Consider the following 8501-nt stretch of genomic DNA (forward strand, 5'->3'; position numbering starts at 1 on the left):
CCTGGTGACCTCTGTGGGTGGACAGGAGGACAGGAGTGAGTGTTCCCTGACCTACCTCTGGAATCTGGGGAGAGTGGATTAGAGAAGGTTCCAAGTCCCACAGCTCCTCCACCTCCGTGCCATCCCCTCCCCCAAACTCTGGTTTCCTCCAGCCCCCCTCTCCCTCCATGAACATCTCAGAGTAGTTTCTAGGCTGCCTGGCAGGCTTGCCCCAGGAAGCCCTCTCTCAAGTTCAGACCTCAAGGATGGCATAGCTGGTAGAGGCCTGCCTCACTGAGGATCGGGACTTCACCCTAGGTTTCTCTCCCCTCTTTCTGTCCCACAGCCCAATCTCCTTTGTCTCCCAAATTCTTTCCAGGATCACTTGAAACAGAGTCTGCAAAAAAGAATCTGGCATCTTACCTGCTTTGCTCTGAGAGCCCTCTTGTGTCTCCATGCTTCGTTTTTCTCTTTGCCTTTCTGAGGGATGTCGATCTCCTCCCTTCTCTTTTACAGACAGGTTTTCCTTGGAGGAAATCCCTCCATTTCCCCTGTGGGAGACACCTTGTTTCTGCTGGCCAGGCCTTCTGCCACTTGCAGCCCCTTCCACTGTGGCCATGTCTGCATCTGCAGCACACGTCTGGATGCCTCAGAAGTGGACCAGGGAATGATCAGGTGAGCAGAGGGTGTGGCCTTGTCTAGCTTCCGGACAGCCCCCTGGGGAGTCACAGATTGGTCCTCAGGAGGATCACACCCCCAAGGGCATTTGCATGATGAGGTTAGCACTCTTTGCTACATCCCACTGACTTTCTAGGTCCTCAGGACATTGTAACTGTTAATTTCAGAGCATTTTGATTCTCTGCTAAGTGTTAATATCAGAGGAGGACAATTTAAAAAAAATTTTAAAGTTTTTGATGAGGAAAAGTTTTAAAGGCTTTTTGAATTTGCTAAAATATAACTACTGTTTTTTTTTTTTAAATTTTAATAATTTGGTTGTTTAGCCACCACAAGTGGTATGTTAGGTCCCCACCAGGGATCGAACCTGCACTCCCTGCACTGGAAGGAAAAGGCTTAACCTCTGGACTGCCAGGGAGGTCCAGTAAAAGGTCAGGTTTTCCCCTTTGTTTGTTTCATGCTGCTTTTTCTCTATTTGTTTTCCTAGTTGTGTGTCTGTATGTCTGTCAGCATGGGTCACTCTATGCCAGGGGTCAGCAAGGTGTTGGTCTAAAGGACTAGAAAACCTTTGCAGTTTGTTTTCCTTGTTCTCTCTTTGGCTGCTACTCAGGTAGACTGTCCTGACACGAAGGCCACCAGAGACTCTATGGCTGAAAGATCATATTTAAGCTCCAAATTACCGTTTTTTGTTTCTTTTTTTTAAGGCATGACCTCTGCTGTCCACATCATACTGAGTTTATTTAATTTTTCTTCTTTTTCTCACTCCTGTTTCTTCTTTTGTCTGGATATGGACCTATTGTTCAACTGGGATCAGAAGGTACAAAAAGACAGAATAGGTGAGTGACAAAAATAACCTGGGACACAACTTTGAGGGCACTGGTCCATGAATAATTTGAAGCAAGGGATGGATATATTCACACTGCTCATAAGGTTCTCAAGGCAAAAATTCTGAGGTGGTTTGCCACTCCCTTCTGCAGCAGACCATGTTCTGTCAGAACTCTCCAGCATGCCACAACCATCTTGGGTGGCCCTACCCAACAAACTGTGGGAAATTCTTCAAAAGATGGGAATACCGGACCACCTTACCTGCCTCCTGAGAAATCTGTATGCAGGTCAAAAAGCAGCAGTTAGAACTGAACATGGATCACGGACTAGTTCCAAATGGGAAAGAAACACATCAGGGATGTATATTGTCACCCTTATTTAACTTCTGTGCAGAGTACATCGTGAGAAATTCCAGGCTGGATGAAGCACAATCTAGGACCTAGATTGCTGGTAGAAATATCAGTAACCTCATATATGCATGTGACATCCCCCTTATGGCAGAAAGTGAAGAACTGAAGAGCCTCTTGATGAAACTGAAAGAGGAGAATGCAAAAGCTGGCTTAAAACTCAGCATTCGAAAAACTAAGATCATGGCATTTGCCCCATCACTTCATGGCAAATAGATGGGGAAACAAGGGAAACAGTTACAGACTTTATTTTCTTGGGCTCCAAAACCACTGCAGTTGATGACTGCAGCCTTGAAATTAAAAGAAACTTGCTCCTTGGAAGAAAAGCAACGACACGCCTAGACAGCTAATTAAAAAGCAGAGGCATTACTTTGCTAACAGAGTCCATATACTCAAAGCTATGGTTTTTGCATTGTCATGTATGGATGTGAGAGTTGGACTGTAAGGAAAGCAGAGTGTCAACGAATCAATGGTTTTGAACTGTGGCGTTGGAGAAGATTGTTGAGAGTCCCTTGGACAGCAAGGAGATCCAACCAGTCAGTCCTAAAGGTAATCAGTCCTGAATATTCATTGGAAGGACTGAAGCTGAAGCTGAAACTCCAATACTTTGGCCTCCCGATGGGAAAATCTGACTCATTTGAAAAGATCCTGATGCTGGGAAAATTGAAGGCAGGAGAAAAGGGGTATGACAGAGGATAAGACGGTTGGATGGCCTCACCGACTCGATGGAAATGAGTTTGAGTAAGTTCCTGGAGTTGGCGGTGGACAGGGAACCCAGGCGTGCTCCATAGTCCAGGGGGTTGCAAAGAGTCGGATACGATTGAGTGACTGAAGTGAATGGATATATTCACTGTCTCTAATTGGAAACAGTGTACTTGTAGGTGGAATAATTTCTGTGAATGAGCAGGAGGGAGTATATGGAGGGGACCGCATTATCTTTTGCACATAGCTAGTGGAGGTGATGGAATTCCAGTTGAGCTATTTCAAATCCTGGAAGATGATGCTGTGAAAGTGCTGCACTCAATATGTCAGTAAATTTGGAAAACTCAGCAGTGGCCACAGGACTGGAAAAGGTCAGGTTTCATTCCTATCCCAAAGAAAGGCAATGCCAAAGAATGCTCAAACTACCGCACAATTGCACTCATCTCACATGCTAGTAAAGTAATGCTCAAAATTCTCAAAGCCAGACTTCAGCAATAAGTGAACCGTGAACTTCCTGATGTTCAAGGTGGTTTTAGAAAAGGCAGAGGCACCAGAGATCAAATTGCCAACATCCGCTGGATCATGGAAAAAGCAAGAGAGTTCCAGAAACACATCTATTTCTGCTTTATTGACTATGCCAAAGCCTTTGACTGTGTGGATCACAATAAACAACTGTGGAAAATTCTGAAAGAGATGGGAATACTAGACCACCTATCCTGCCTCTTGAGAAATCTGTATGCAGGTCAGGAAGCAACAGTTAGAACTGGACATGGAACAACAAGCTGGTTCCAAATAGGAAAATGAGTACATCAAGGCTGTATACTGTCACCCTGCTTATTTAACTTCTATGCAGAGTACATCATGAGAAACGCTGGACTGGAAGAAGCATAAGCTGGAATCAAGATTGCTGGGATAGTATCAATAACCTCAAATATGCAGATGACACCACCCTTATGGCAGAAAGTGAAGAGGAACTAAAAGCCTCTTGATGAAAGTGAAAGAGGAGAGTGAAAATGTTGGCTTAAAGCTCAACATTCAGAAAACGAAGATCATGGCATCTGGTCCCATCACTCCATGGGAAGTAGACGGGTAAACAGTGCAAACAGTGTCAGACTTTATTTTGGGGGGCTTCAAAATCCCTGCAGATGGCGACTGCAGCCAGGAAATTAAAAGACGCTTACTCCTTGGAAGAAAAGTGATGACCAACCTAGATTGCATATTGAAAAGCAGAGACATTACTTTGCCAACAAAAGTTCATTTAGTCAAGGCTTTGGTTTTTCCAGTGGTCATGTATGGATGTGAGAGTTGGACTGTGAAGAAAGCTGAGAGTGAAAGAATTGATGCTTTGAACTGTGGTGTTGGAGAAGACTCTTGAGAGTCCCTTGGACTGCAAGGAGATCCAACCAGTCCATTCTGAAGGAGATCAGCCCTGAGCTTTCTTTGGAAGGAATGATGCTAAAGCTGAAACTCCAGTACTTTGGGAACCTCATGCGAAGAGTTGACTCATTGGAAAAGACTCTGATGCTGGGAGGGATTGGGGGCAGGAGGAGAAGGGGACGACCCAGGATGAGATGGCTGGATGGCATCACGGACTCGATGGACGTAAGTCTGAGTGAACTCTGGGAGTTGGTGATGGACAGGGAGGCCTGGCATGCTGCGATTCATGGGGTCGCAAAGAGTCAGACACTACTGAGCGACTGAACTGAACTGAACTCCTATAAAAACAGCCTCTGCCAGGTCTATGGGACCTCTAGTTCAGGTTGTTACTTCTGATGGCAGAGAAAACCAGCACAAGCCAATCCGAATCTATTCTTATTAGACTCTAGGTACCCAGACCTCAGAGTGAAGAGCTGAGTCACATTCATGAGAATGTTCACTCTGCTCTATACCTGAACCTAATAACATTATTCATCAGCTATTCAGTTCAGTTCAGTTGCTCATTCGTGTCTGACTCTTTGCAACCCCCATGAATCGCAGCATGCCAGGCCTGCCTGTCCATCACCAACTCCTGGAGGTCACTCAGACTCACGTCCATCGAGTCTGTGATGCCATCCAGCCATCTCATCCTGGGTCGTCCCCTTCTTCTCCTGACCCCAATCCCTCCCAGCATCAAAGTCTTTTCCAATGAGTCAACTCTTCACATGAGGTGGCCAAAGTACTGGAGTTTCAGCTTTAGCATCATTCCTTCCAAAGAAATTCCAGGGCTGATCTCCTTCAGAATGGACTGGTTGGATCTCCTTGCAGTCCAAGGGACTCTCAAGAGTCTTCTCCAACACCACAGTTCAAAAGCATCAATTCTTCGGCACTCAGCCTTCACAGTCCAACTCTCACATCCATACGTGACTACTGGAAAAACCATAGCCTTGACTCCAATATAAAACAAAAAGTTAAAAAAAGAAAAGAATATTCTGTGGCTTCTGGGCCTTACAGAGTCCTTACCCGTTCTCAGGCTTCATTGACTGATCCTTGGTTTCTGAGATGTAGCACACCATTTTCACACTAGTGATCTCTGGGCACGAATTGATATAGAGTGTCACATATTCCTGGAAAGTGTACATGGTATGAGGGTGGGAATTAATTCCAAGTGCTCAAGTGCATGGAAGGCCCTGATCTTCCATCTTCCTGGAGTCACTATTGGGATTGTTTAGGTCTCGTCTCTGAAAACAAATCCTTCAAGTGTCATTGTGCTGATTGGCCTGGTGCATGTAGACTTCCTGAAGGTTTCAAATCCAGTGTATCTCCCCAAACGAGTTCACATGGAGGAGCCTGCATTCTTTATAATTTTGCTCAAAATATATACATTTCCTGTACCCCAAAGCCTTGCCTTCAGTGGCCAGGGGATTTAGATCTCTAGAGACTGTAGATAAACCAGTACAATGGTTGAGATCTAATCTGCATTCAGGAAAGGTGCTATCCTGTGACCTGAATGTTGTGATTTATAGTAAGAAAGATGTATTTGATATTTCTCCTGGTTGCTGGCACAGCTACTAAAGCCACTGGAATTTCTTAAGCCTGAAAGTGATAAATGGGCTTTGTTATGTTAATGAGGTGACCTTTGGAGAGCATCCCAGTGACCAGGGGCTAGTAGGGGCCTCCTGACCTTATCAGAACCCCAGGAGAGAGAGGAGAGAGGAGCTGGAGGTTGAACCCATCACCAGTGTCCAATGAGTTAATCTCGTCTCTGTAATGAAGCCTCTGTAAACATCCAAAAGGCTGGTTTGGAAAGCTTCCAGGTTGGTGAAGAGGTGGGGATTCGCGGAGGACAGGAAAGCTCATGCCCTTTCCCCTTACCTTGCTTGAGGCACATCTTCCATCTAGCTGTCCCTGAGTTCCAGCCTCTTATTATAAAATGATAACCTAATCAATAAAAGGTTTCTCTGAGTTCTGTAAGCAAATTCATTGAACCCAAGAAGGGTCCTCGGAACCTCTGCACTCTAGTGGGTCCACCAGAAGCACAGCTGAGAACCTGGCCTCTGACTGCATCTGAAGTGGGGGAGGGGCTGTCTTATAACACGGAGCCCTGAACCTGTGGAATCTGAAGTTTTCTCTGAGGACAAAGTGTCAGGATTGTGAGACACCAAACTGGTGTCAGAAATAGGTTGGTGGTGTGGGGATAACACACTGTAACATTGGAACTTGTACTGGAATCTTACCACCCTTACGTGGCTACTGTCTCTGCCAACTGCGCATGGGGCACTTGCATTCATAGGACCCCTCTGGGTTCAGACCTGGCAAGAGGTCAGGTAGTGTAAGCTTCAGGGAATCCAGAACAATAGCAAGTATAGCCAATATGGATGACTTCTCTTTATTTACCATGAATTTATGCTTCTCAAAGGAAGATAATTGGATTATTTTCCCATCACTCATTCTGGAATCGCCTGTCTTCCGACATTTGATTTACTTGGTATCCGCAGCTTTGGGCCCCTTTGCCGTTACTCATAGCCCCTTTCCTTCAGCTCAGCCACCCATCATAAGCAGCACAAACCTTTCAGAAGAAAATGTTTTGATCACTTTCTCTAAGGCAGTTATGTTGGAACATTGAATATTATTTATTTATTTTTTAAAAAAATCATCCCCACTCAGAGCATTTCTAGGTAGAAAACAGACCATTTAATCTATGCTAATGTGAAGATGGGAAAGTTGTATCCTGGCCACGACAATTCCTGTTGGGAGGCTCCCTTATGACCAGATATCTTAGGACCACGTGAGATGAGTAACCTCACCGGGAATGCACCTTTTCTTCTCCTTTTTTAGTTTTAGACCCTGAAGCTGGGAAAGATTGAATGCAGGAGGAGAAGGGGTCGACAGAGGATGAGATGGCTGGATGGCCTCACCGACTCAATGGACATGAGTCTGAATAAACTCCAGGATTTGGTAATGTACAGGGAGGCCTGGCATGCTGTAGTCCATGGGGTTGCAAAGTGTCGGACATGACTGAGGGACTGAACTAAACTTATTGAATAAGGCATTTGCTGTTTTGTTCCATTACCTTCTGTCATTTTCCAGATAATTTCATAATTTCATTTTCCAAAACCTTTTTATCTTTCTGAGCAAAGAACTATTCCCAGCGCTCTTTACAGTATTCCAGGGAATTGAAGTTTTTTCCAATAAGAGAATTTTGTAATGACTGAAATAAATGTAAACCCAAATGTGCAATGTCTGATGATACGGCTGATGAATCAGAACTTCCAAGCCAAGCTGTAACAGTTTTTGCCTAGTCATCAAAGAAACATGCAGTCTTGAGTTATCCTGATGGAAGATTATGTGTTTTGTTGACTAATTCTAGCCGATTTTCATTGAGTGATGTTTTCAGTTCAACTAATTGGAAGCGGTAGTTGCTGGAATTAATGGTTTGGTTTTCTGAAAGAAACTTAGAATAGAGGATGTCCTTTGAATCCCACCACATACCTAACATCTCCTTCTCTGGATGGAGACCGACATTTTGTGTGGTTGGTGGTGTTTTGTTTTGCTGGCCCCACAATCTCTTCCGTTCCACATTATTGTACAATATTGACTTTTCTTTGTCCAACACAATTTTATTTAAAAGCAGAGCATTCTTTTTTACATCTCAATAGAGAATCCCTTGTGGAAATGGTCAAGAAGACTTTATCTAACTTATGTGAAACCCAAACATCAAATTGATTAAAATAACCAAGGTGACAAATTATTTTCAACACTTGATTTGGACATTTTGAGTGTGTCTGCTGTTCCTGAAGACATAAGTTGATTGTCTTCAATTAATGTCTCCATCTGATTGCTGTCAACTTCAACAGGTCTACCAGACCATGGATCATTGTCAGTGAGAAATCCCAGCACAAAATTTGAAAACTACTTTTGATACATGTGATCAGTCACTGCACCTTCTCCATATACTGCACAAATCTTTTTTTTTTTTTTTTGCATTTCAGTTGCTTTACCTTTCTTAAGATAATAAAGCATACTATGCTGAAAACTGCTGTTTTTTCTTGCATCTTCAATATTAAAATGGTTACACAAAAAGTCACCAATTTTGATATATATATATATATATATATATTTTTTTTAATGCATGGTGATATGAGCACTGTCACAATACAATCTAACAAAATTGCTTTGAATAAAGTGAAAGAGAACTAGGCCCTGCAAGATCCATCTTACAGGGAAAAAAAAAAAAAAAGAAGAAAGCTTTTGGCCTACTCAGTAGGTGAGTGGTTCACAAATTGTGGTCCCAGGACAAGGAGCATCACTCATTTCAGAGCTTGTTTAAAATATAAGTATTAGGGTTCAATCCAGGCTTACTGGGTCAGAACACTGGAGGTGAGGCAGTGCAGTCTGTATTCCACATGCCCGCCCCCCCCCCAACCCACCATGTGATTCTGATGCAGGTTTCCATATGAGAAGCACTGAAAGAGAATATGCAGATAGAGGGGTGAG

At 43.7% G+C, this 8501-nt stretch overlaps 1 long non-coding RNA gene across 1 annotated transcript; it reads left to right on the top strand.

The window, feature by feature from the left end:
* The first annotated feature begins 384 nt into the window (after positions 1 to 384).
* On the top strand, positions 385 to 7987 carry LOC121818587 (uncharacterized). The gene is made up of 3 exons (XR_006058560.2): positions 385 to 654; positions 1469 to 1490; positions 6843 to 7987. It is a non-coding gene; the product is annotated as an uncharacterized LOC121818587 (long non-coding RNA).
* The last annotated feature ends 514 nt before the right edge of the window (positions 7988 to 8501 follow it).

This window comes from Ovis aries, chromosome 2 (assembly GCF_016772045.2).
Source record: "Ovis aries strain OAR_USU_Benz2616 breed Rambouillet chromosome 2, ARS-UI_Ramb_v3.0, whole genome shotgun sequence".
Classification (NCBI taxonomy): Eukaryota; Metazoa; Chordata; class Mammalia; order Artiodactyla; family Bovidae; genus Ovis; species Ovis aries.